The sequence below is a fragment of the Helianthus annuus genome, chromosome 13 (genome assembly GCF_002127325.2).
Source record: "Helianthus annuus cultivar XRQ/B chromosome 13, HanXRQr2.0-SUNRISE, whole genome shotgun sequence".
Lineage (NCBI taxonomy): Eukaryota > Viridiplantae > Streptophyta > Magnoliopsida > Asterales > Asteraceae > Helianthus > Helianthus annuus.
Genome location: NC_035445.2, coordinates 156,187,559 through 156,194,681, shown reverse-complemented (window position 1 = coordinate 156,194,681; position 7,123 = coordinate 156,187,559).

Below are 7,123 nucleotides of genomic sequence, written 5' to 3'. Positions count from 1 at the left end.
AGCTCAAACACGCCAAAAATTTTGACTAAAACGCCACATATTGTCCAAAACGCCAAAAAATTTAAAAATGGCTAAGGTTATTGCATGGAGGTTTGAAAGGAAAGAGAAACGATTCATCATAAAGTTCTCTGATAGGAGAAGGGTAAATGTAAGGACAATCAAAGCCATGCTTGGAATGAATGAAAAGGTTCAGAAGGATATCCTGGCCCTTGGGGTTCCAATAGACAACGATTGTGAAAGAACGAGAACTGTAATAAAAAGACCGAAGAGAAAATTCCCGGCAAAAGATGATGAAGATGATGATGATATTGACGATACTCCTATACCAAAACTTAGCAGTTGGGTGTTGCATGAGAAAGAAGGAACACTTGAAGTGACTTATAAAAACGGGGTGCAATATTCAAGGCCAATGGAAGAATTGTTGAAGACAGAGTTGCTATCTATCATTGATCAACTCTGTGATTTAAAACCTTCAAACGATCCAAAATCCAAGGATGCAGTGATATTCAAGAATAGGCTACAGCAAAGAAGAGACAAGCTAATGGCGTTATACGCAAAAATGAAATTTGATGATGAAGAATCTGAAGAAAGTGATGAACAAAGCGATGGGTACATCTCCGATGTAATCCCACCTACGGAAGACTATTAGTTTATTTTGATTTTCGTGTTATTGTAGTTTTATAAAATATTAATCTATGGTAATCAATTATTAACATAAAGATACAAAACACCAAAAATGACATGGGAAAAGCCATAACACCAAAAAATTAACTATGTGACACAAAAAGAATTAATTCAAACGAGAAGAAATGTGGGAAAAAACAGTAAAATGCCAAATAACTGATAATTCTACATAACACCAAATTATCTTGCACGCAAAAAATAAAGCAGCATGTCAAACGCTAAAATCATGAAAGAAGAAGAATACTAAAAGGACAAGAAAAACCCTCGGACCCTGATCATGCCTCGCGTCACGTGTTCGGCCTGGATGCGTTCTCACCGTTCTCACACTTTTTGCCGTTTTCTCCTGAATCCGTTTGTATTTATAATGTTATTATCTTTAGCTTCCGCTATGTATTAAACTGTGATAAATTGTCTATGATGATATCAACTACGTCACGATACTCCCCACCGGGCCCACCGGAAATACGTGGAAATATCAGGGTGTGACAGGTTGGTATCAGAGCCAACATTGAATGAATTAAACACTAGCCTTTTGTGTTTAATCTCAATGACACAGTTTGCACATTCCTCGACTTCCGAGTCTAGACAAAGAACTTAGGACTAATCCTAATTTATTTTATTTTGCCCTTTATTGTTTTTCTTTGTTGTTTCTCTTGTTTGTTTTGACAGGTTCAACAAAATGCCACCAAGGTTCAGAAGAGGAGGACGAGGCAAGGCACCATCATTCACCAGCCACGATCATGAGGTCGGAGCTTCTCACCGGCGAATTCCGTCTACAACAATGAGCACAAGTCCTCAAGAGGATTGGAGGACATATTTGGAGCCCGTGAGGTGATCTGTCTCGCTACGTTCTTCACCCTCTTACCATCATTCATTTGGGCCGCAATCCGAGAATGAGCCCAACGATTCGCACCACTCTTATCTTCCACTACAACGGTCGGGGTCACACCGCGCGTTTCAAGACCCGACCCCATTTTTTCAGAGCCGGTTTAACCCGGAAAATCAGATTGAGGAACCAATGGGTCATAACCCATTGGGCCCCGAAGACCATTTCCCTGAGGCTTAGGACATGGAGATGGATGATGACCCAGATCCCGCCGAACCACCATCTGGGACACCGACTCACCCCATCGAGATTTCAGATGGGTCTTCTTTTCATGGATCACCTTATCGTGGTCCAGACAGCTATGAGGCAAGGTTTGCCCAATACGACTGGGTGTTTACTCCCTCTTACAACCCGTCTCAGCAGCAACAGCAGGATCCCTCGGAGGATTCACGTTTTGTAGCGGTCACTCCACCGCCACCACCGCCACCATCGTCGTCAAAGCAGCAACCGCCTCCGGAACCACCGAGGCGTAGCAGATCAGGAGCACGGATGTCCGTGTGAGGGGGATTCCATTTCAGCACCCCTCAACACTCCAGTGGCAGTCACTACCTGCCCCTATACGAAGAACCGCAGATGGGTGGGCCTTCGAACCCAGTTTCCGAGGTGGGTTCTGCGCCAGTCGCACCACCATTACACATGGGTTATGATAACCCAATTCCTTCCTACGCTGGTCCAGCATCGTATAATCCTTTTGAGCAGCCAACCCATACTAACTACAACTACGCCGAAGTTGACCCATACCTTGTAGCAGCAAACTACAATGCTCTCCATCCTGAAGGGCCCTATGGAGGTCCCTAGCAGACTGGATACCCGGCCTATGGGTACCAATACCCGCCACCTCCTCAACCTCTGCAGCCGTAGCAGCCGCAGCCACCGCAGATCCAACCACCACAACAGCAGGAGATTCTTCAGAGGTTGAGCCAGGTGGAGCGTGAGGTTCAAGAGGAGCGTAAAAGCCATCGGGGGTTTCTTAAGGGTTTGGCAAATTTAATCAAGGGGAAGAACAAAATGGATCATTGAAATTCCTTAATTGTTTGTTTTGTATTTCTTTAATTTTCAATCAAGTCCCTGTGTGGACATTTATCTATTTATGTACCTAGTCCCTACGAGGACTTGTCTTTTCATTCTAGCCCTTGCATGGGCAAGTTATTTCTGTTAAAGTCCCGTTTAGGGCAATCATGTACTCCTTTTAATGTTAGTGGAATATTTTAATTAAATTTCATTTCTGTCATTATATGCATTAATATAAAATAAGATATAAATAAAATATATCATTCCTTTTGTAAGATCTGCCATTATATATTAAACAAAATCTTAAAGGCAAAACCTAGCCATGTGTCAATTTAAGACAGGGACATGATGGTAGTTCCTTATTAAGATTTAAATTCCTGTTAACATCTGAAAACATGTTAACACTCCTGGGAAAATGTGATTCGATAAAATCACATAAGTCATCCTTATATTGGATCCTTCCAATTCCTTTTACTCTAATTTATTTAATCATCCATTAGTGATGAAGTGCCTACGGGCCATAACTAATGTCCTTTGAGACTAAAGACAGTGGTAGTCTACGACTCCCTGTCAAGGAAAGGTGATGAACTACGTTCAAATCTTAATGCCTTGATCCTATAAGATCATGGCTTGAAATTTAAAATTTGTCCTTGCGACTAGGCCTTTAGTATGCCACCCTATTATCCTTAATAGTTTATAACTGGGATAAAATATAATAAAAACTTAAATGAATTAAAATAACCAATATAGTTTATAACTACCATGGTTAATGAATTGACATAAAAAGAGAATTCCTTAATAGACTCCTGAATAAATCGTTGTCAATATTTTATGTAGCAATCAAGCTACATGGCTGGGTCTGATGAAGTCAACAGTCACCCGAGGGAGAATAACGACACTACCGGAGTTAATGTAGCGGGTGCGGAATTACAGGCACTAATAGATAATGCTGTTACACGAGCTCTTGACAGACAGTTCAATGAATCTAGTGGTACCCGTGTCAGAACTCAGTCTGTACCACACTCAAAACCACCCTCAAAGACTCATACTCGCAAGAGTGAATCTCATCATTCATCGAACCAAAGGAGTATCCCGTCTAAGAAGATTGAGCTCAAACAAGAACCACGTGTTAAGTCCTGTTCTTATAAGTACTTCGTCTCCTGCAAGCCTAGAGACTTCGCAGGGGAGAAAGGAGCCATCGATTGTATGACTTGGCTCGATGAAATGGACACTGTGGTAGATATTAGTGGTTGTGCAGAGCAAGATATTGTGAAGTTTGTGTCACAATCATTTAAGGTGGAAGCTCTAGCGTGGTGGAGATCATTGATTCAGGCTATTGGGAAGATCCCGTTGTATAATCTGTCTTGGGATCAGTTTGTTACGTTGATCAAGGAGAATTTTTGTCCTCAACATGAAGTTGAGAAGATTGAGACCGACTTTCTGACATTGGTTATGAAGAACTTAGACTGTCAGGCTTATCTCACGAGTTTCAATACCATGTCTCGATTGGTTCCATACTTGGTGACACCAGAATCAAAATGTATAGCCCGTTTCATTGGGGGTTTAGCCCCGGAGATCAAAGCTAGTGTGAAAGCCTCTCGACCGACTACCTTCAGGTCTGTAGCTGATTTGTCATTATCCATTACCCTTGATGCGGTCAGGCAAAGATCGATTAGGAATTCTGATGAAGGGAAAAGGAAACATGAGGATGGGAGCTCACACCGTTCTGATAAGAAGCATAAATGGAATTCTGAAAACAAGAAGAGTTCAGGGTTCAAAAAGGATAACCAACAGTCGGGTGAGAAGCCCAAATGCAAGATTTGCAAGAAGCGTCATCTGAGCAAGTGCAGGTATGAATCGAAATCCCAATCGCAGCCTAGGGCTTGTGGGATCTGTAAGTCTTCTGAGCTAAGACATTGGACTGTTAGAAGATAAAGGATGCGACTTGTTACAACTGTAACGAGAAGGGGCATATCAAGTCTAATTGCCCAAAGTATGCCAAGAAAGCTGAGGAAGGCAAGAAGATCAATGCTAGGGTCGTTTAGATGAATGCACAAGAAGCAATTCAGAATGACAAAGTGATAACAAGTACCTTTCTTATAAATGATGTTTATGCAACGGTATTATTTGATTCGGGTGCAGATAAGTCATTTGTTGATGATAAGTTTTGTAAGTTATTAAATTTGCCTGTTAGAACCCTAAGCATAAAATATGAAGTAGAATTGGCCGATGGTACCATAGAAACTGCTTCAACCGTGTTAGATGGATGTTTCATATCCATTAGGAACCACTCTTTTCCGTTGTCTTTGCTTCCTTTGAAATTAGCTGGTTTCGACATAGTGATTGGCATGGATTGGTTATCTAACCAAGCCCAGATTGTTTGTGACAAGAAACAAGTGGTTATCAAGACTCTGTATGGTGAGGCACTCACGATACAAGGAGATACTCAGTATGGGTTGCCTAAGCAAGTGTCTATGCTTAAGGCGTCAAGGTGTTTGAAGAAGGGTTGTGTCATTTACATGGCACAGGTAACTATTGATGAACGAAAGCCCAAGGTTGAAGACATCCCTGTTATTTCTGAATATCCAGAAGTATTTCCTGAAGAACTACCTGGTTTGCCCCCAGATAGGCAAGTGGAGTTCAGAATCGACATTTTTCCTGGAGCAGCACCGATTGCGAGAGCACCTTATCGGTTAGCACCAACTGAGATGAAAGAGTTAAGGACTCAACTGGATGATTTAATGGCAAAAGGATTTATTCGACCTAGCTCATCTCCTTGGGGAGCACCGATCCTGTTTGTGAAGAAAAATGATGGATCGATGCGTCTATGCATCGATTATCGCGAGCTTAACAAGGCCACAATCAAGAACAGATATCCATTGCCCAGGTTCGACGATCTATTCGATCAGCTTCAAGGAGTAAGTTACTTCTCCAAGATTGATTTAAGGTCAGGCTACCATCAATTGAAGGTTAGATATGAAGATGTGCATAAGACTGCATTCAGAACTCGTTATGGTCACTACGAGTTCTTAGTGATGCCTTTCAGGCTCACTAATGCACCAGCAGCGTTCATGGATCTCATGAATCGCGTTGGTAAACCCTACTTGGACAGGTTTGTCATCGTCTTCATTGATGACATCCTCATTTATTCAAAGAACCAGGCTGATCATGAAAAGCACCTTCGATGCATTCTGAAACTTCTTCAGCAAGAGAAGCTCTACGAGAAGTTTTCAAAATGTGAGTTTTGGCTTTGTGAAGTCCAATCTCTTGGACATGTGGTTAGTGAGCTCGGTATCCAGGTGGATCCCGCTAAGATTGATGGCAAGAGCCGAAGCCGCCCACAGAGATTCGTAGCTTCTTGGGTCTGGCAGGATATTACAGGCGTTTTATTGAAAACTTTTCAAGAATTGTTGCACCCCTGACTTCATTAACCCGTAAGAATATCAAGTTTGTCTGGGGTCCTAAGCAACAAGAATCCTTTGGTATCCTTAAACAAAGGTTAAGCAATGCACCCGTGTTGACATTGCTAGAGGGTATTGAAGAATTTGTGGTTTATTGCGACGCATCGCACACAGGCATGGGATGTGTACTTATGCAGAAGGGAAAATTTATCGCTTATGCTTCACGTCAATTAAAAGTGCACAAGAAGAATTACACCACCCACGATTTAGAGTTGGGTGCCGTTGTATTTGCACTGAAGCTTTGGAGGCATTACCTATATGGGACTAAGTGTGTGATCTATTCTGATCACAAGAGCCTTCAGTATCTATTCAATCAAAAGGATCTTAATATGAGACAGCGTCGATGGATGGAGACGCTAAATGATTATGATTGTGAAATTCGCTACCATCCAGGCAAAGCGAATGTTGTAGCTGATGCTTTAAGCAGGAAGGAAAAATTAAGCCCATTAGGATCAATGCCAAGAGCATTGAATTGAGAAACAACTTGAATGAAAGGTTGTTAGCCGCTCAGAAGGAAGCTGTATTAGAAGCTAACTTCCCAAATGAAAAGTTGGGTGTCACTGCCGATCAACTGTCTTGTGACAAGGATGGAATTCTAAGACTTAATGGACGAATATGGGTTCCAATTTATGGGGGACTGCAAGATGTGATTCTTCAAGAAGCCCATAGCTCCAAATACTCTGTTCATCTTGGAAGTGACAAGATGTACCAGGATTTAAAGGCAAATTACTGGTGGATAGGTTTGAAGAAATCTATAACCACTTATGTGGCTAAATGTTTGACGTGTGCCCAAGTTAAAGCAGAACACCAGAAGCCGTCAGGTTTGTTGCAACAGCCTGAACTTCCCACCTGGAAGTGGGAAATGGTAACTATGGATTTTATCACCAAGTTACCGAAGACAAAGCGAGGAAATGATACTATTTTGGTTATAGTTGACAGGTTGACTAAGTCAGCTCACTTCTTACCTATTAAGGAAACACACAGCTCAGATAAGTTAGCTCAGCTATACGTGGACGAGATTGTATCTCTTCACAGAGTACCAGTGTTTATTATCTCTGATAGGGATACAAGGTATACATCG